Genomic DNA, 20,750 nt, shown 5'->3' with positions numbered 1-20,750 from the left:
AGGGTTATTTGCAGGACAAAAGTAAAGTGTCTTAAAAATCAATTGGGGCCTGAGCACTCCATTCAGAGTTAAAAGGGGGGTTGGACAAGGTTGTCCAGTGTCTGGCATGCTCTATTCCATTGCACTTGAACCTCTGATGCTCAAGTTGCGCTCTGAGTTGAGGGGTGATTTTCTACCTTTGGTTAACGCTTATGCCAATGATGTTTCTTTTTTTGTTAACGGACAAGAGGATGTCAATGTGTTAAAACACATTATGATTTTCAAATGGTTTCCTCTGCTAAGAAAAACTGGGGGAAGAGTAAGGCTTTCCAGGTAGGGGATTTGGAAAAGAGGTGCCTACCTGGTCGGCTACTACAGAAAAAGAAGGGTTGAAATATTTCAGTGTTTATTTAGGAGATGATACATATGTGCAAAAGAATTGGGACTGTGTGCTTGAGAAGGTCAAAGGTTGTATGGACAAGTGGCAGTGGCTGCTCCCTCAATTGTCCTATAGAGGACAGGCACTCATCATCAACAAGCCTGCTTGTGTTGAGCTCCCAAATGGACTGCTCATCGATATTCAGAGGATTATGGTGGGCTTTTTCTGGGACAAATTATACTGAGTGCCCTAAGCCATCCTTTTCTTGTCTAAGGATGATGGAGGACAAGGGCTCATAAACCTGGTCAGCAAAAGAGACACTTACAGACTGCAATTTGTCCAGAGGCTACCTCACAACCTCCAACACTCCGTTATGGAGACTATTGGCTCACAGTATCCTGTCTGGAATCAGTATTCTGGGCTTGGACGTTACGCTCTTTGGATGGACTGTAGGCGACTGGAGCTTGACGGATGGACTTTGTTTTACCAGAGCCCATTCAGAGTTGGAGACTTTTTACACATCAGTGGGTGGGGGAACTCTCATCAGTTCACTGGGTGCTTGATAAGCCTATTGTACTGGGGTCATGTCTTGATGTGTCATGTGATGGTTTGCTTGGTCTTACATCCTTGTTATGTCAAAATCATGTTCTCAAATTACGCTGTGTTGTTGAGAAGGCAGAGTGTATTTTAGAAAATGCTCAAGCAGTGGCCTCTTATTTGGGGTTAAGGTCTGTGAGGTATGTGGGCAGTTTTCTGGGTTAGCTTAGTGGTGTGTTGAGCTTGCAGAGGAAAAACCTATTTGAAGAGTATGGTAGTGGGAAGATTCACTGTACTGGCAATGATGTGCTCCTCAATATTTTTCTTTCACCTGATCTGAAGGAATGTGGTTATGCCACCCCTCTGCTGAATTTTGGTGAATGTGACTGAATATACTTGTTCTCAGCAACTGGGAAGGTTACAGAAATATGGTCAAGGTGCTAAATAAGGACACATTGAAGGGGAGAATGGATGCTGTCTGGAGGGAGAAGATAGGCATTACTGTTCAGGTAAAACCTTTATGGAGAGTGCTGTATAGGCCTCCCTTAACAAAAAGAACAAAATCACATGCTGGAACATCACCCCGGATTGGCTGGCGATGTAAAAAGCCTCCTGATTTGCTGGCAGCTGCTGGCCAATCCAGGCATGTTCCCATGAACGGGGGCTGAGTTAAAACATGGCGGCCCCGATCAGCTGTAGAGAGGGAATGTGCAACTCGCAGGTCACGTTAGCGCTGCATCCTGCGGCTAGTACCGAAAACTTGGGGTAGTGAGTCCCTCACGGATTGCGGAAGTTGAGACCGGCCAACTCCATTAGTGTGGGTTTGACGCCAAGCGCCGCCGCTGACTGGATACCCGCCGTCGCTGGCCTGTCTTCTGTCATCCCCCGCTCATCGCTCCTCCAATAGGACTAAAGCTCGAAGCTAAAAGCTGAAAGCTAACAGCTAACCTAACAACGCTACCAAAATACTGACATATGAGACTGACGCGTCACTGCCTGTTTTGGGGAATCACAGCGTGTGTATTCTTTTTGTTGGACTACATTGATTTTTTTCCCCCTCCCTCTTGATTGAACTGGATTTTTTTCTTTCTTCTGCATTACCTTCTTTTTTTGATTGGATTGGATTCTCTTTCTTTTTGGACTATTAGGAAAAATTAGATTCTTCTAGAAACCTTTTTTGGGCTGGGACTGTTTTTTTCTGGATTAATTTAAAAAAATGCTAACTGACTGTGCTGAACTGAAAAAAAGAAATATATTTATGTTTGAAAACTAATTCAAGTTGTTTGAATTTTTCTGTTGTTCTGGGGCTGGGGTGGAGGTGTGCATTGTGGGTGGTACTTGCAGGTTGGTGAAGGGAAACGTTTATTTTCTGCTGCTTCATTCCTGGTAAAATATATATTTTGTGGTCATCAAAGTTTATCCTTGATGTTCCTTTGTGTGCGTGTGTGGGGGGACTACAACCAGACAGACGACTAGGAAAAATTGAATAATATTTATTGTCAGGCTTTGTGCCTGGCTGGCACCCCAGAGTAACCCAGTCCCCGAAAACGGTCACAATGCGACCTTCAGTGGCGACTGTCAGGGTTGGGGATGATGGAGACCCAATTGCAGACAGTGAGGGCGGTGCACAAAAGAGGTTTATTGAGAGGGGGGAACGGGAGACAGGGGAACTTGACGACTGTAGACGTGGCGTGAGGGCGAAGGCTGGAGACGTGGCATGAGGCAGGAGGCTTGATGTGAGGAAGGAGGCTTGACTTGACAAACTATGACGACGACAACGACAGCAAATGACAGCAACAATGACAACTACAACTACAACTACAATGACTACAATGACCCAACCCGTAACTGAGGAAACACACAGGTTAAATACAAGAGGGGAAACAAGACACAGGTGAGACACATGAGGTAATCACAGGAGGGAAGACAGGAAGACAGGACATGACTACAAAATAAAACAGGAAACACGAGACAGGGATCGTGACAGCGAGTCCTACATGCAGCCATTGCTGTGAATGCCCTAACATCTACAATCAACCCTGAGTTGAAACATACCTGTCCTTTCTGTAGTAGCAGGGAGACCATTTATCACGGTTTTATGGAGGACAGCAGACTAAGCCTTCTATATTATTCTGTTACAAGCAAGGTTTTATACTTGTTTTTTTTTCTATAGTCAGAAGCACAGAAAAAATTTTGAACTCATCAATTTTGTTGTTGGGAAGCCAAACTGGCAATTTACTTGAGTCTGAAAAATAAGGTGCAGAAAAATGCTGGGGATGATGCTGTGGTTTTAAAGGGTCTCATCAAATCCAGAGTCACTAATGACTTCTTTCTTTACAAATGAACAAGGGTTCTGGGGTGACTTCAGGAGGAAATGTGGTTGTTTAGGTTCTATCTGCTCTGTGACAGATGATGATGGGATCTTATTTGCCCCTTGGTTTTTTTGAACAACAGATTTTTTAGACTGGGTTAGATGGTTCTGTTAGTGATATAAGCCTGCAGCTGCACAATAAAGAGTTGTTAAAGTTAAAAAAAATTCTCTGTCTCGCTCCCTCTGTCTTTCTCCCTCTCTTTCTCTGTCTTTTCATTCCGACTGGGAACAAATGTGTAAGGAACAGCTCATGAATGAGCCCCAGTGAGTCTGTTCACCCGACTGAGACTAATGTGGCACATCTACACACACATATACAAGCAAATTCACATGCGTAAACACACACAAACATGCACACGCACTAACACACACACTGGCATGCACAAACACACACTTCCATGGCCAAACACACACCCACACGCACTGACACACACACAGACACACACCTACACGCATAAACACACTTGCACGCACGCACACACATACGCACAAACGCACTCACACCATAAACATGCACACACGCAAACACATACACACAAAACCAAACATACATTTGCACATATACACACAAACACACACTCGCACACATACTCACACATGTACACACAGGCACGCATGCATGCACACTTGAACACACACACACACACACACACACTCAAACTGATGAACTAGGGAACGATCATGATCATGTTAAGTTCATCCAAAATATATGAACGACAGAGAAACCTAAAATAGTGATACATCTCAATATACAGAGAACTTTGTCAGTTTCCTTGTTTTCTTCCTCTTCACCGTTTTACTCCTTATTAATTGGTATGCTTCCCTTTGTCATTATTTTTGGGCTGTGTGATGAAAGGATTGAATAACTGAAGGAAGGAATTAGACAGTATAGATCAATAAATCTGATTGAGCAGTCTTCAGTAACAAGAACTGTACCACGGTCCCTTCAGGCAGCTGTCATTGGACCACAGCTGAAAAAGCCTCCTCTAGACCATGAGGTTCTAGCCCACTACAGACCGATGTCTAACCTCCCCTCTCTCTCCAACATCCTGGAGAGAGCAGTTGCTAATCAGTTGTGTGACTTCCTACATAACAAGAGTTTATTTGAGGACTTTCAGTCTGGTTTGAGAGTCCATCACTTTCTGTCCGTCCTCATCCTGTTAGACCTCAGCTGCCTTTGACGCAATCGACCATCAAATCCTGCAACAGAGACTTGAACCCTTCATTGGCTTTAAGGGAACGACATTAAACTGGTTTAAGTCGTATTTATCAGGTTGATACCAGTTTTTACAGGTTAATGATAAATCTTCTACGCAGACAGAAGTTAAACACGGTGTTCCTCAAGGCTCAGTGCTTGGGCCGACACTCTTCACTTTACATATGCTTCCTTTGGTTAAATTATTCAGTAACACTCCGTAAACTTCCATTGTTACCCAGACGATACTCAATTATATTCATCAGTAAAGCCGATGAAGGCCAACCGTTACTAAACTACAAGCATTACAGACATGAAGGCCTGGATGACCTCTAACTTTTTACTGCTAAACTCTGATGAGACAGAAGTTCTTGTGCTTGGCCACAAACACCTTAGAGACACATTATCTGATGATGTCACTGCTCTGGATGACATCACTACGGCTTTCAGCAGCACTGTTGAACCCAGGATTTCTATTTGATCAGGATTTGTCCTTCAGTTCCCACATCAATGAAATTGCTAGGACCGCCTTTTTCCATCGACGCAGTTTCTCTCAGATCAGAAACATTCTGTCTCCAGGTGAAAACGAGTCCATGTGTCTGTGACTTCTAGGCTGGACGATTGTAGCTCTTTATTATCAGGCTGCACCAACAAGTGGTTAAAGGCTCTCCAGCTGGTCCAGAACGCAGGTCTGCCTGTAGATGTTGAGTTGATTGCATCCTGCCCTGGACCAACTACTCGCTCGCCCTGGCCTGCGTTTCTCTCTCTTCTCCTCCCTCACCCCCTTTTCTTTTCTTCTCCCTCTCAACCCAAACCAGTTGAGGCAGATGGCCACCCACTCGGAGCTCGGTTCTGCCTGTGGTTCTTCCTGTTAAAGGGAGTTTTTTTCTCGCCAGCGTCACCTAGTGCTGCTCTGTCTGAATGTTGGGTCTCTTCCATTTGAATTAAAGAGTGAGGTCCTCGACCTGCTCTTTGAGTAAAGTGCCTTAAGATAACTTTTGTTCTGATTTGATGCGATATAAATAAAGATTGATTGACTGATTAATAAACCGTGTCCAGCAGGAACCACTCTGGCTGTCTCTGCCTCCATCTCTTTCTCTCAGGTTTCAGAGCTGCACTTCCTCCTCTGAGTGTATTCCAGTTCACATTGGCCCTCATTTATCAAACGAGCGCACTAACCAGCACAAATATGAGCGGAGAAATCACCATACAACAGGACTCAAGTGAGAGTTACAAAATATTTTTATCACACTGACCGCAGCGTAAGAACGAGTGGCTGTTGATAAATGTCGGTGGCTGAAATCTATCGTAATTATCATATCACGCCTCTATAAACGCATGGTTTAGAATCCGCACCCCTAGACTTTACGACATGGAGAGACGCAAGCCAGCAGAAAAAAAAACTTTTCATAGGCTGAAGTGGAGAAACTCAGGAGTCTGGTCGCCACACTGTTTGTTTGGTAGCCTGAAATCAGGTATAAATGGCAAGCAAAATAATGCCGTGTGGAGAGAAATTACAGCTGCGGTCAACAGTGTTTCCAAAATCAGCCGGACTATGGTATATATAAATTTCTACATCTGTGATGGTGAATACAACATTTGACAGTTAAACATTTGATAGATCAAACTTATTTTTATTTTGGACGAGATGAACCAGAAAGTGTTGAAGGGGACTGCGAAAATGCCCAGTCTTCCCATAGGCAGCTCATAGAGCAGCAGCACATGTCTGACCCCCATGCTGAAGGCTCTGACACTGTCCAGTATTCCCAAATGCAGCCAACAGCGCAGCGGTGCGTCTCTGCCCCGCGTGCTGGTGCACCACTACGTCCCTCTGTGTTAACTGCAGAGGTCTTAGAAAAGCAAACAGTGATGTGCAGATTGATGGCAGAAATATATGTCACTTCAAACAATCAACACCACATTACGAGACATATAAGAATCAGTATAAGTTGCCTTTATTGTCACCAAGGGATCGAGCCCAGGGCAAAATGCCATTTCACAACTCAAGGCCTGATACAACGATCACAATCAGTCACAATTATTACAGATTGAAAGTAATAATGGTACACTTCAGAATTTAACAACAGCACATATACATTTGTTGTGTATGTGCGCTAAACTTGAGCATTTCGTTGACCCAATGGAGGCAAGTGAGAGTGAGGCGTCACAGCAGGGCCGCACCAACAAGCCTGGGCCATAAATGAGAATCTTAAAAGGTTAAATAAATGAATTGTGTTCACTCAACATTTAACGTCTTTTTGAAATAACATTGCTTACCCGTACATAGCACTGAATGTTAAATCAGTTCTTCTCTCCTCCAGAGTGATCCCAACTGTTGAGGTTGTGGCCAGGGATCTCTGGGTGCAGGGGGTTCTCTGGGTGCAGGTCCTCAAATGGTATCCCATTCTTCTGTGCAATATTGTGGAGAACTCCACAAATCTGGAAAATATTGCACAACTTTTCAGGGATATAAAGCAGGGTTCCCTCCATTGACCCAGAACAGAGCCATCTGCCCGACAAGAACCTATACTGCTGTTTTGAAAAACGAATGAGTCGTGCTACATCCAGGCCCCCGGGCTACCAGACCCAGAATACTCATTCTGCCATCACTGATTACTTGAACATTAACTGAGTCGTAATTTTTGCGATTGATGTTTGTGTCATCATTCTCAGATGGTGGCTTCAGACGCACGAGTACAATCAATCACTCCAATCACGTTTGGAAACTCGACAATCTCATAAAATTTCCCTTTAATCACAGTTTGCTGAGCATCATGAGACAGGAATTAAATACACTCAGCAGAGAGGGAACTGATCGACTTCAGAGCTGCTGGCACAGTTGGGCTGAGTGACGGCTGGAGCACGGGGTCTTTCTGGGTGAGTCTCCATGTTCTCCCTGTTCCTGCTGGGTTCTCTCTGGTACTCCAGCTTCCTCCCACAGTCCAAAGACATCAAGAGGGACCAGGTTAATCCAGACTCTAAATTGACCGTAGGCGTGGCTGGGAGAGCCAATGGTTGTCTGTCTCTATGTGTTGGCCCTGCCATGGACTGGTGACTTGTCCAGGGGGAAGGCTGCTGGGATAGGCTCCACCCCCACCACCCTGAACAGGAGAAGAGGGGGAACAAGGAGGGAGGGATGGATGAGGGATGGATGGATTTACCATAAGGATTTCTCAAATATTCTGATGACACAGCCATCCTCGCACTACTTTCAGAAAACAAATCCACCATGGACTATCACAACACAGTCACTCATTTCTCCAAGTGGTGCAAAGACAACCATCTCTAAATCAATGTTAATACAACAAGAGAATTACTGTTCAGCCCCCCCCCCCCCCCACCCCCACCCCAGCACCCTACTATGATCAACACCCAAACAGTCGAAACAGTGGACACTTTCAAATACCTAGGAATAACTCTGGACAATAAACTCACCTTTGATCAGCACACCACGGACATCCAAAAAAGAAGCAGAAAAAGACTGTCAGCCATTCGCAAATTCAAAGGACTGCATGTTACAGCTCCACTTCTGTTGTTATTCTACCAAAATATCATTCAACAATGTACTGTTCATCCTGTTTCTTCACCATGCTCTCCGTCACAAACTGGGCCAAACTCACATGCATCACAAACACAGCTGCCAAAACCATTGGTCTTCCCACACCCAACCTCACAGAACATAGCTAAGTCCATCACCTGTATAGGCAGGACTATAGTTCGAGACAGCACCCACCCACTGACCCAATACAACACCCCACTTCCCTCAGGGCACAGGTACAGATCGCTGAAGGTCAAAAGAGCCCGCCTTGGGAGGAGCCTATTCCCTGCAACCATAGCCGCCCTGAACAGCAGTCCCCACTGATGCTCTCTGCTATCCTACTGTGTCATCATATATGTTGTTATTTGTTGTTATTATAACTGTTGCGCATGTTGTTCACTGTTGCTGTCTGTTCTGTGAAATATGTTGTCCGTCTATGTAACAGTACATGCCAGTGAAAACAAATCTCCCCACAGGGACCAATAAATCAAATCATCATCATCATCATTTGTCGTGATGCACACATCTTCATCAGTGACACGACATCTGCTGTTAAAACAACTCTCCGACTCCTGTCCATGAAACACAAGTCCCCTTCATCAAATCTAATTTTGCATACATGAGCTCAGACCTGTCATAAGATTTCATCGCAGAATATGTTCACGCTCAAATTGATAACTAGCACAGCTTAGGTAAAAATGAACATACGCACATTTTACGCTTGTTTTCAGTTGTTTGCTCGTTTGAAAAATAAGAGCCATTGAGAGCATTTGAGTGTACGTCTGAGGTGGCTCGCTCTATGGCGATCTGTCTAGCACTAAATATGATTAATAAAAAGGAGTATTTCCCAAAAATTGTCCTGCTATATCAGGTAGGAGGAGTCGTAGTGGTGGCTCAGCACCAGAAGCTCTGGCTATGAATGTAATGAAGAAATTCCAGTGGAAATTCCATTCGGCCCAATGCACAGAATATCCTGGCCCATATGGTACTGATGGAAAACTGAATCTGACCTCTGTGCCTGTTGTGCAGTCCAACAATAATGAGTTAGGTCTCAGATGTCTTTCATACAGTTATGACACTTGCCAACACAACAAGACTGTAATAAAATAGGTCTGTTGGTATGTATGTATCAGGTATATTCAAGGCATCCTAAGGGAGGCTTGAGGAGGTGTTCTGCCCTCGTGGATCCATGTGTTCTGCCAGACTGGCAGTAAACAGTGTTCCCGTGATCTAAAACGGACAGTCAGCAGATTTGTCACTTGTAGCCTGCATATAAGAACACTTGTAAGTTTTAGTGTTCACACACCTGATCATAGTTGTGAGAACTGTACACAGTCACATTAGAGGCTAATGATAATAGGTGTACAGGTGTTCAGGATGAAGGTTATAGATGAACAAGTGTCCAGGTTACAGTTTGCATGTTATAGGTGTATAGGTTACAGGTGTACATATGGACAGGTAACCAATGTACAGATCACAGGTGTAAAGGTAACATATTATAGGTGTGTAGGTTACAGGTGTTTATCTTCTAGGTTACAGGTATGTCAGTTACACATTACAGATGCACTGATTGCAGGTTAAGGGTGTATAAATTACAGTTTACAGATGTACATGTGTATAGGTATCAGCTGTACAGATGCACAGGTTACAGGTGTACATGTGTTCAGGTTTACAGGTCACAGTTAACAGGTTTCAGATTACAGTTTATAGGTGGACAGATGTAAAGGTTACAGGTGTACAGGTCAAAGGTGTAAAGTAAGCAGAACTCACTGATGGAATGAGGAACAGTGTGTGGGGGGCAGGTTTGATTCATCCTCTTACTGTATCTTGTAGTTTTTTTTTGTTAGCAAGGGACCGTGGGGGTACTGTTACCACAGTATGATGTATGTGATATTTTTATCATCCATCCATCCACTTTCTGTGCCACTTATACATTAAGGGTTGCAGGGGGTGGGCTGGCTGTAGCCTATCCCAGTGGACTTCGGGCAGCATGTGGTGTTCACCCTGGACAGGTCATCAGTTTATCGCAGGCCCACCTTTTATCAATTTATCTCAAAATGCTTAAGTATTTCAAGAATCAATAAAGAATTAATCATGTCTTCTTACAGTCGTGTGTAAGTATGTGATAACCCTGATAACCCAAACTCTAACCCTCAAAATCGAACCCTGATAACCTAACCCCAATACCTAACCCTGGTACCCCAACCCTGATGTCTTTAACCCTGATAACCCAAACCTGAAAACCCTAAACCTGGTAGCCTAACCCTAAAAATTTGGCTCTGCAATCCTAGGCCATCCATGATAACCTAACCATGCCATAACCTAATCCTGATCACTCTAAATATGACAACCCAAAACTGATAACTTGTACCCTCAAACCTCACCCTGCTACCCTAACCCTCAAAATCTAATCCTGATAACACAGAGCCTGATAACCCAACCCTGATATACCCTCAGCCTCATTACCTACCTCCCTACCTAATTATGGTCTGCCTGGCTGAACCTGCCAGTAGCATATGCTTGTCTCAAAGATTAAGCCATGCAAGTCTAAATACACATTAGATTAAATCAGTTATGGTTTAAAAACTGGAGAGGATGTGATGCTGCTCCACACTGGAGGAGTCACATGTAGTCTGGCAAGAAAGCCTTAAAACTTAAAGGAAAGCCCTTGGTAGAACCAGAGCAGCCGACTACTCAGCACTAATAGAGGAACACAAGAACAACCCAGGTTCCTCTTCAGTCCTGGAGCCAGACTGACAGAGAGCCACAGCTCTGCTGAACCAAGTAGTCCTGTTTCCCTGGGCAGCAAAGAGTTCAAGGACTTTTTTAATGACCCTCTTCAAGAAATGATCAAACTAGGCAACTGGACTCAACCTCTTGTAGGTGAAGACGTTTCTCCTCTCATCCAAGAAGCTTCTTCAGTTCTAAAATTCTGGTGGGAGGTATCAGGTACACAACCACCCAAGGGGGTGGTGGTAAAAAGAAGTGGTGGTCAGGCCAGAACAATAGGCTGGTTAAGTGGTGAGACTGATGGACAGACGGGGACGTGAGCAGGTGGAGCTACGGGTGGCAGCTTGAGCCTCTTCAGGTCTGTAGCCTCCTCCAGCAGCACCCGGGATCTGAGATGTGATGAGCCCGATAGCTTTTCTCCCATTGACCTTCATGAGCTTAGTACAATAACGTCCTCCTCTAAACCCTCCACCTGTCTCTTAGACCCCATCCCACTAAGCTGCTCAAAGACTCTCTACCCTAGTTAGCCCCTCCCTCTTAGATATAATCAATGTGGCGCTGGTATCTGGTTACGTCCCAGTCCCCTAGTTCTATAGTTCGACAGTTTCATTTAGCAGATGCTTTTGTCCAAAGTGATGTACAACACAATCAAGAATTTAGACTGGAGGGAAAACTTTAGTAAGCACGACAAAGTGCTTCAAGTTTGATTGACGCTGCCATCTAGAGGTACAAGGAGTGTCAGGGTTTTTTGTTGTTTTTTAATATAATGCAACCACAACTGACCACAACCAATAGCTCAACATCAACAACATCTTTCAACATTCAACACATTCAACATTCAACATTGTCAGTGCTGAGTGTTCACTAAGAGCCGGTCTCAGACCTCCTGACTCGTTCTACCCTGAGAACAAAAAGGAGGAGGCTCAGGTTTGACTGCCTTGTGTTCCCTGAACAGTTGAATCTTCAAATGTCTCTTAAAGGTAGAAAGGGGCTCTGAAGATCATGTGGAGTTGGGAAGTTCATTCCACCATTTGGGACCAACAGAGGAGAAGAGTCAGGCCAGGCGTGTAGACCTGGATGAGGGGTTCCAGGTAGGCAGGAGCCACTCTTGTCACTTTTTTGCAAGCCAGAAGAAGAGTTTTGAATTTGATTTGAGCTGCCACTGGAAGCCAGTGAGGAGACATTAACAACGGGCTGACGTGCAGTTTTGGGCGAGTTAAAGACAAGACATGCTGCTGCTTCTTTGATCATCTGAAGAGGTTTAAACATCCACCAGGGAGGCCTGCTAGGAGAGAGTTGCAGTAGTTGATGCGTGGCATCAAAAAGGCCTGTACCAGAAGCTGTGTGGCTCGTTGTGTCAGGTAGGGTCTGGTCCTCCCTAATGTTATAGAGGGGTTCAACAAGACCGAGCAATCAAGGCCATGTGAACCTTAAAGGTCACCTGGTTATCAATCACAACATCCAGATTTCTGACAGAGTTTGTGGGCACGAGTTGATTTGAATCGAACAGAACACTGTGGTTGAACGGAGGGACACGCAGTTAAGACAACGCTGTTAAGACAACCAGCTCACATTTGGACAGATTTAGTAGAGGGTGGCTTTCCTTCATCCATGTGGAGAAATCAGCCAGACATGCTGATATCTGAGCTGAGACAGACGTGTCTTCAGTTGAAAAAGACAGGAAGAGCTGAGTGTTATTAGGGGAAGCCTTGCCAGCAGACTATAGCACAGAGTGAGGTGATGTATAAAGAGAAGAGTAGGGGGCTGAGCACTAACCCCTGGGGTACTCCTGTTGATAAGTGATGTGATTCAGACACTTCTGGATCCTGGATCTGCTCCACCTTCCTGCCTGGTAAAGGAAGGTTCTGGTGGCTGCTGCTGCAGGATGTGCTTGCTGATGGAGAATTGTTGGGTGGAGGTTCATTGAAGGAGTGAGGTGCTGGACCTGCTCTACTTGGAAAGAGTCAGGAGAGAACTTTGGTTAGGATTTAAAGCCATACAAATAAAATTGACTGGACTATCCAAGTGTGTGTCTGGTCCTCCAGCTGCCTCTAAGGTTCTGGGTTCTAGGTGCCATGTTGTTAGCTGATGGCAGGAGGAGAAGAAGTTTCTCTCTAATCAGTAGAATTTTGTCATTAAAGAAGTCCATGAACTCTTTGCTGCCCAGGGAAACAGGACTACTTGGTTCAGTAGAGCTGTGGCTCTCTGTCAGTCTGGCTCCAGGACTGAACCATCCTACTTTGGATGGTGCATCTCTCTTATCTAGGAACAGAGGCCAGTTTATTAGCCATACGAATCCCTGACAAGCACCCAGAGTTCAGACCAGCAGGCAGAGCTGCAGGTAAGCATGCCCTCTACTGGTTCCTTGGTGTTGTCACCCACCCAGCCAATAGAAAGTGTGTCTGCCCCGAGGCTGTATAAGCCTGCACCCAAATCTGGAGGAGGAACTTATAGCAACTTAGTTAAAATTAAAACCACTGCTCCAGCAAACCAACCCAGTAAAACTATTAAATGTGGTTTGCTAAATATTCAATCTCTCGCATCCAAGTCTCTCCTAGTGAACGATTTAATTACTAATTATCAGATTGGTGTATTAGCACTCACTGAAACCTGGGTGTTGCAAGATGAGTATGTTAGTTTAAATGAATCTTGCCCTCCTGGTTACATTCACTACCATGTACCTCGCACCACTGGCAGAGGAGGAGGAGCTGCAATCTATCAGTCAAATTTGGTGCTTAACCCTCCACCTAATTGTTCATTAACTCATTTGAGAGCCTGACTGTCAGCTTCTCCCTCCCAGACTGGAAAGCAGAGAAACCACTCTTACTTGCTGGGGTGTACCGTCCTCCTGCACCTTATTCTGAGTTCTTAGAAGAACTCCCTGACTTTCTGTCTAACTTGGCATTGAACTCAGACAAAGTCATTCTAGTGGGTGACTTTAACATCCATGTGGACGTCAATGATGATTCTCTGGCCACTGCGTTTAAGTCGCTTCTTGATTCTGTTGGCTTCTGTCAGAGGGTAAACAAACCCACTCACACTTTTAATCACATCCTTGACTTAGTACTCACTTATGGAATAGAAGCTGACCTCATCACAGTTCTTCCTCAGAACCCCGTCTTGTCTGATCACTCCTTAACTACATTTGAATTTACTTTAACAAATTATAACCTACCTGGGAAAAAGTCCTGCTTCAGTAGATGTCTATCTGACACTGCTGTTTCTAGATTTAGGAGCTTATTCCAGCAGAGCTTGCTGCCACATCTTGTAGTGATATAATGGGCAGTTATGCTGATTTCACCCCACCCAGGTGGACTATCTTGTGGACAGCACTGCAGCAGCACTCCTTGGGACACTTGATGCCGTAGCTCCCCTGAAAAAGAAGGTTATCAACCAGAAAAGAATAGTTCCCTGGTACAGCCAAGAGCTGCGTGCCTTAAAACAGAAGACCAGAAAACTGGAAAGGAAGACACATTCCAGCCAGCACGAGGAAGTCCACCAAGCCTGGAAGGAGAGTTTATTAATATATAAAAAGAACTCCGTAATGCTAGAAGCGCTTACTACTCGTCCCTGATAGAAAAGAATAAGAACAACCCCAGGTTCCTCTTCAGCACCGTGGGCAGGCTCACCAAGAACCATAGTGCTGTTGAGCCATGCATCCCCCCAACTCTCAGCAGTAACGACTTCCTTTCTTTCTTTACTGAAAAGATTGTGAATATTAGAACAAAGATTGCCAGTAATGGAGGACAGACTACAGTCCCCATAGAAGCACCTCCCAGACTTGGTGCTCACTTGGACAGCTTCTCCCCATCGACCTGTCAGACTTAACTTCTGCAGTCACTTCCTCCAAGTCAGCCACTTGTCTGCTGGATCCCATCCCAACAAGCCTCCTTAAGGATGCCTTCCCTCTAGTCAACACTTCTATATTGAACCAAATTAATCTTTCCTTAGTCACAGGTTATGAGCCACAGGCCTTTAAGGTGGCTGTCATCAACCCTTTACTTAAAAACCTTCTCTTGACCCAGATGTGTTAGCCAACTATAGGCTGATATCCAACCTCCCTACATCTCCAAGATCCTTGAGAAGGTTGCCCTGGAGCAGCTACATGAACATCTGCACAGCAACGAGCTCTTTGAAGCCTTCCAGTCTGGATTCAGGGACACCATAGCACTGAAACAGCACTGGTCAGAGTCTCTAATGATCTTCTTACAGCTTCAGACAGAGGTCTTGTCTCTGTCCTTTTGGACCTCAGTGCTGCATTTGACACCATCGACCACAGCATCCTGCTACAGAGACTAGACCATGAAACTGGGAGTAAAGGACCTGCCCTAAAATGGTTAAGTCCTACTTATCTGACAGGTTTCAGTTTATTAATGTTAATAAGGACAATTCAGAGTACAGCAGAGTCACATATGGTGGACCACAGGGTTCAGTTTTAGGACCAATTCTCTTCACTCTTTACATGCTCCCATTAGGTGACATAATCCAGAAGCACTCAATCAACTTCCACTGTTATGACGACGACACACAACTTTACTGGTCGATGGAGCCAGACGACACAAGCCAGTTTACTCATCTGCTAGACTGCCTGAAAGACATGAAATCCTGGATGTCCTCTAACTTCTTACTGCTAAATTCAGATCAAACTGAGGTCATCATGTTTGGACCTAAACCCCTCAGGGACACCTCTCTAACCAGATCAGTACTCTCGATGGCATCACCTTGACCCTGAGGACAACTGCAAGGAACCTTGGGGTCATTTTTGACCAGGACCTTTCCTTCAGCTCCCACATAAATCATGTGACCAGGACCGCCTTCTTCCAGCTGCAGTATCACTAAGATTAGGAACATCCTTTCCCAGAGTGATGCTGAAAAACTGGTGCATGCATTTATCACTTCTCGGCTGGACTACTGCAACTCTCTCCTGTCAGGATGTCCTAAATACTCCCTAAAGAGTCTCCAGCTGGTCCAGAACGCTGCAGCCAGGGTTCTGACAGGAGTTAGAAGAGAGAACACATCTCTCCACTTTAGCTTCTCACCTTCCTGTAGGATCTAGAATCCACTTCAAAATCCCTCTGCTGACTCATCAGGCCCTCAATGATGAAGCTCCATCCTCTCTGAAAGAACTCATTAGTCCCTCCTGTCCCACCAGAGCACTCCTCTCCCAGAATGCAGGTCTTTTAGTGACTCCCAGTATCAATAAAAACAGACTGGGAGGTAGAGCCTTCAGGTACCGGCTCCTCTACTATGGAACCAGCTCTCTCCATGGGTCAGAGAGGCAGACACTTTAACTACGTTTAAGTCCAGGCTTAAGACTTTCCTTTATGACAGAGCCTTCAGTCAGGACTGGTTCAGGTAGCTCTGAACCATTGATAGCTATGCTGCTACAGGCTTAGACTGCTGGGGGACACATCAGGTTACATGGAGCCCTCCCCTCCCCTCCCCTCCTCTCCTCTCCTCTCCTCTCCTCTCTTCTCCTCTCTTATCTTCTCCCCTCCTCTCCCCTCCCCTCCCCTCCTCTCCTCTCCTCTCCTCTCCACTCCTCTCTTCTCCCCTCCCCTCCTCTCCTCTCCCCTCCTCTCCTCTCTTATCTTCTCCCCTCCTCTCCCCTCCCCTCCCCTCCTCTCCTCTCCTCTCCACTCCTCTCTTCTCCTCTCTTATCTTCTCCCCTCCTCTCCCCTCCCCTCCTCTCCTCTCCTCTCCTCTCCTCTCCTCTCCTCTCCTCTCCTCTCCTCTCCCCTCCCCTCCTCTCCTCTCCCCTCCTCTCCTCTCCTGGAGAGTGATGGAGAATTGTTGGGTGTTGGTTGGTGTTTGGTGCCAAACAAATAAAACTGACTTGAGTTAACTTGACTTGACATGATTAACCCTGATGACCTAACTGTAGTACCCTAACCATTAAAACCCAGCCAAGTAACCCAACCATAATAACAAAGCCCTGATAACTTACACTTATTACCCTTACCCTCTTAACCCTAACACTAATTACCTTGTCCTTCACCTTGAAAACCCTGACCTCAATAACCCTATCCTTTCCTCTGACAACCTTGACTCAGATTACCCTGTCCCTGATAACCTCTACCTTTTAATGGTGATGTTTCCTCTCTCAGTGTCTAAGCTCCTTTATCACCTTCATTTGCTATCAACTGCCATTTCAACATTTTGTAACCGTTATATGGAAAGTGCTTTACCATTGAAATTAAAATAATTATTAGAATTAGCTGATCAATTAGCTTTAAGTAAAGATAGATAGATTCCTAGGTTCCCATGGACTTTGTACTGATAGAATTTCTCCTGAACTGGGTAGAATCATTAGTGTTTCCTGGGGGATATGCAATTACACCTTTTTAATGTAATGTTGGATGCATTTTCCCAAAATTCATGACAATTAAGATTAACAGGCTCATACCTACTATGTGTCCATGCAGTCATCTACGTGCTGCAGGTTCAGAATAAATCAACACTGACATCTTCTCTGACCATGTTTGCATTTGTATTTTAAAAACCCATTACTGAATGTGATACAGTGGCAAGCACACAGTAAAGTCCATGAAGTTAATGTCTACCAGCCTGGCTGAGCACCTTGGACCAGGGCTGTCAGAGTGAGCATGCTCACGGTTACAGGAGGCAAAGGCTGAAAGAGATTACACTCTGTATTTTCCACTCCCTCCCGTCTGTGTGGTGTAACCTGTCCCTGATTTTCCTGAGTAATTATTTAAGTGGCAAGTTAAAGGTTGGGAAGCTCTCCTGCTGGTGCTGAGCATTGCAGAGTGTCCTATTAAATCTCCAGAAAAAGGCCTGCATTCTCTGTGGAAAATTGCTCCCTTGAGTTTATTTGGTCACACAAAGTTTGAAGGGGTCTTTTGCAGACTTAATATCTTATAATGCAATTGTCCAATAGTTGTGTTTATGTCCTAAAACAAATTAAATCTGTGCAAACTGACAACAAGGCTCCAGTTTGAAGCCAGTGACATCTTATAAAGAACAAACCAACAAACACTGAGTGTCATCATGCCGACAGCTGGGATCTTATTTGACTCGTTCTTCTCCGATACAGTGGAGGTGAAGCACTGACGTGACCTTGTCAGGTGCTCAGTTGTTGAACTGATACCTGTTTGAGCTGAACAGGAACTTAAGAAGAAAAATAACATTCAAAATGAACATCAGAGTCCTGCACTGATGTCATAACATCTTAATGCCCAAAGGGTATCATTTTGATGCAGCCTGATGGGTTTTGTCAGTCCGGTTGGTCTCTGGGCTGTTCGCCAGTATTTGTGATACTGAGAAGGAAACGTGTGGTCTGGACTTTCGGACTTTCCAGATAGTCCGGAGCAAATTGACAGATGTGAAAGCTCCACGGTCCGGACTAAGGACCGAGTCTTTGGTCCTGCCTCAGGAGGTGGTCTCAGTCCGGATTATCCTGGTCTATAGTTCGCTGCTGTGTAATGTGAAAGCATTTTTCGGACTATCAGACCAAAAGCAGGATACACGTCATATTTAAACGTCTCGTTCCCGCCGAAAAACATAAACAAAGCGAAGATGAGCCGTGGTAATACTTGGGGGGAGGAGGAAATTAAATAATTCATTCAGATGTGGTCAGAGGACGAAATAAAAAAATGAACTGGAGGAGACCCACTGGAACTCGGAGAAGTTTCGTGTTTTTCCGGAGAAGCTTGCAGTCTTCGCCTCCTTGCCTGTCTGCGTCGAAATATCAAGCGCACCGTAAGGACGTTATTCATTTGATGACATCGCACTGGTCTGGCGTATTGGGACTGTAGTAGTTGTTGTTGTTGATGTTGGAGGCGCAGCCAAAGTCGTGCGAGGGCAACGAAATGACTCCGCGGATCCATGGTTGATGGTAACTTCTTTGCTGCGACCATACCAAATAGACCGCCAGAGCACTTCCAACGCGGTAACGTCAGACGCACGCTCATCCACAAGCCAATCAATGACAGCCGCAAACCTTGCAGTTAATGGCGTCATGACGTAGGTCGCTCCTTTGGTCCGCCTTCATAACAGTAGTGAGAAAGCGAACTTTACTGGACCCAATGAAAACAATGCAACAACAACAACAAAAAAGTCCGGACCTTGGACCAGACCACTAGGTGAGAAAGCGCCCTTAGTGTGCCAGTGTTTGTGATGGTAGGGCTCTAGGTCGGTACCACAGCTGTCTTTGCATTCGCTTCCTTTAGGGAATAACGAGGAACCTGTCACAGCGAATAACAGAATGTGGATTTATTTTTATTTGTGACTTTCGTGGTCAGGACTGAGATCACTGATCGGTTCTTACATCCAGTCTAGCAGCACCAGGACACTTCCACTACATCAGCTCAGACAAAGACTACTTGGTATTCTGTACTGCAGTGAGCAACTTAGACATCAGGATGTTTTGGTCAGTGTCTTCTGGGGCTGACTCGGTCCACAGTTGCTTTTTTTTATGGTTCTGGCTGGGTCTGGTCCTCAGTTTTCTCATGATGCAGGAGTCAAGTACACCTTCCACTAAATCAAGCAGTTTCAGATCACACTTTCTGGACGAGGTCCAGATGAAAGCTGTGAAACATGTGGGCCTGACAGCATCTTCGATCACAGCAGCAGCCTGCCATTAATCCTGCTCTGGCTGGTAAAAAGTAGATAGAAGAAGAAGAAGAGGATACAGTACTGACCTGGTTCCTTCTGCCTTAACTGTTGGTGCCTGTTATTTAACATGGGGCCAAAGTTGACCTGATTTAAAAAAAAATTCCTTTTTAATCAGAGATCAAATCATTTGCAGCATTCTTCGGGGTATTTAGGAGCACAAAGAGCAGGTCTCACCAGGTCTTTACAGCTCAAAGCTGCCACGCTCCAAAATGCTTGTGTGACAAGAAGAGTTCGCATCAGTCCAGCTGATCTGACAGCAGCTCAGTTGAAAATGTGTCCTAATGCAGCCAGGAAAACAAAAATGGAGGAGCCTGAGTGGTTTCAGAATAATGCGACTAAACAACAATGCTGCCTTCCTCTCTTTTACTGCATTGAATTAACTACTACAATGGCCACTACTACCATTACTACTTTTACGACCACCGTGGCCATTGAGCGGGAAATATCTTATTCATTTATTTAATAATTTTAGTTAATAGGAGACCTTTTTAGACAGGATGTGCCAAATTTATGTCCTGGTGGAGTTGGGAATTTGCCATCTTGTCTGTGTGAAGTGAAGGCGTAATATTCCTCTTTCAAAAAAAGCCACAACTTGTGTGGGGGTGTAAACGTGCCGAGATGTGCAGCACATAGCTGTGTGTGAACAGTGACATACAATGTAAATGTCAGGAGAATATTCAGCCCTGTGACAGTCTGGCAAACCTTGTAGTCCCAGTCCAGCCTCCCTCTGCCGCTTCTGTTATTGTGGTCACCGACCTGCTGGTACTTTTTTTTTTTGGTAGTTTTTCAACTTGCTGGTGATGTCCCGCCATCTGGTGATAGCCACCTCGACCAAGCTCCTCCGCAACATTTTCATACAACAAGCCATCCTTCACAGTCCCGTGAGGTGGTTATCCACAGTCCTCTCACCAGAAATGCCAGCAGCTCCCTGATCTCAGCACCTCTTCAGGTGCACACCTTGCTGAAGTGACAATGCGTCGTGAGAATGTTGAGCTCGTGACAGTCTGTAAGTTTCAAAACAGCAGTTCGTTGCTCTGGCTGCCAGCCACTGCGGGTCATCATCGACACCTCCGCCCACCTCATGCCCGGCACAGTGACGACACAGAACCATTTGACCTCCAAACATGTTGTGTAATATGGCATACAAAGAGTTCACCTTTGGTCTCATCTGGCCAGACTATATTCTCCCAGTACGTCACAAGCTCGTCTAAATATTGTACAGCAAACTTTAAATGAGCTTAAACATGTTTTTTCTTCAGCAACAGAGTCTTGCAGGGCAGAATGGCTCAGACGTAACGTGGCCGTCAAGCAACTGAAGGGTCACTGGTTCAGTCCTGAATTCCCCTGGTGACCATGTCCAAGTGTCCTTGAGCAAGATACTGAACCC

The 20,750-nt window shown here is 45.2% G+C and overlaps 1 long non-coding RNA gene across 2 annotated transcripts; it reads right to left on the bottom strand.

The window, feature by feature from the left end:
• Window positions 1-6,415: 6,415 nt before the first annotated feature.
• On the bottom strand, window positions 6,416-20,385 carry LOC147253949 (uncharacterized). Of its 2 annotated transcripts, none has more exons than XR_015118617.1 (6): window positions 20,019-20,385; window positions 19,538-19,641; window positions 19,390-19,447; window positions 12,506-12,679; window positions 6,739-7,562; window positions 6,416-6,650 (listed from the first exon to the last, which is right to left on the bottom strand). It is a non-coding gene; the product is annotated as an uncharacterized LOC147253949 (long non-coding RNA). The 2 variants fall into 2 exon arrangements; XR_015118616.1 differs by having other exon boundaries at window positions 20,066-20,385.
• Window positions 20,386-20,750: the final 365 nt, after the last annotated feature.

This window comes from Aulostomus chinensis, chromosome 11, assembly GCF_037954235.1.
Source record: "Aulostomus chinensis isolate RoL2024-O1b breed Wild chromosome 11, RoL_Achi_v1.0, whole genome shotgun sequence".
NCBI classification, from domain to species: domain Eukaryota; kingdom Metazoa; phylum Chordata; class Actinopteri; order Syngnathiformes; family Aulostomidae; genus Aulostomus; species Aulostomus chinensis.
The sequence above is the reverse complement of the archived record's forward strand: the minus strand, read 5'-3'. Positions and strand labels throughout refer to the sequence as shown.